The following is a 447-nucleotide window of genomic DNA, read 5'->3' on the forward strand; positions in this document are numbered from 1 at the left end:
CACAAGCCCTTGGAGCTCTGAAGCAGATTTAATCTACAAACAGAGTCATAACTTTTGTTTATGGAATGGGAAAGACTCAAAGAGGGCTCTAAATAATGGTCAGGAGAATAGGATAGGCCACTGACATCAGTTAAAGGGCTTAAGTTAAAGAAATATTATTTCTAAACTCTGAAAATAGCTATTACAGTAAAAATGCTTCTCTCCCATGTCAGTTTGTAAACATTAAATAAATACATAAAATACAAATTCTAAGTTATTAAGAGCAATGGTGACAAAGTAATGTTTTTAATATTATTTTTAAAATCACTTTTGAAACTATTTATTTGAACTATCCAAAAGGTTTAATTGTATTCAGTTTTTATAGACATAAAATTTTCAACACTTCTGAAAAAAAAAAAAAAGCTAGAGCATTTCTCAAATTTCTGAATAACAGCCAAGTAAGCTACA

The sequence above is a fragment of the Coloeus monedula genome (assembly GCF_965178545.1).
Source record: "Coloeus monedula genome assembly, chromosome: 2".
Taxonomy (NCBI): Eukaryota; Metazoa; Chordata; class Aves; order Passeriformes; family Corvidae; genus Coloeus; species Coloeus monedula.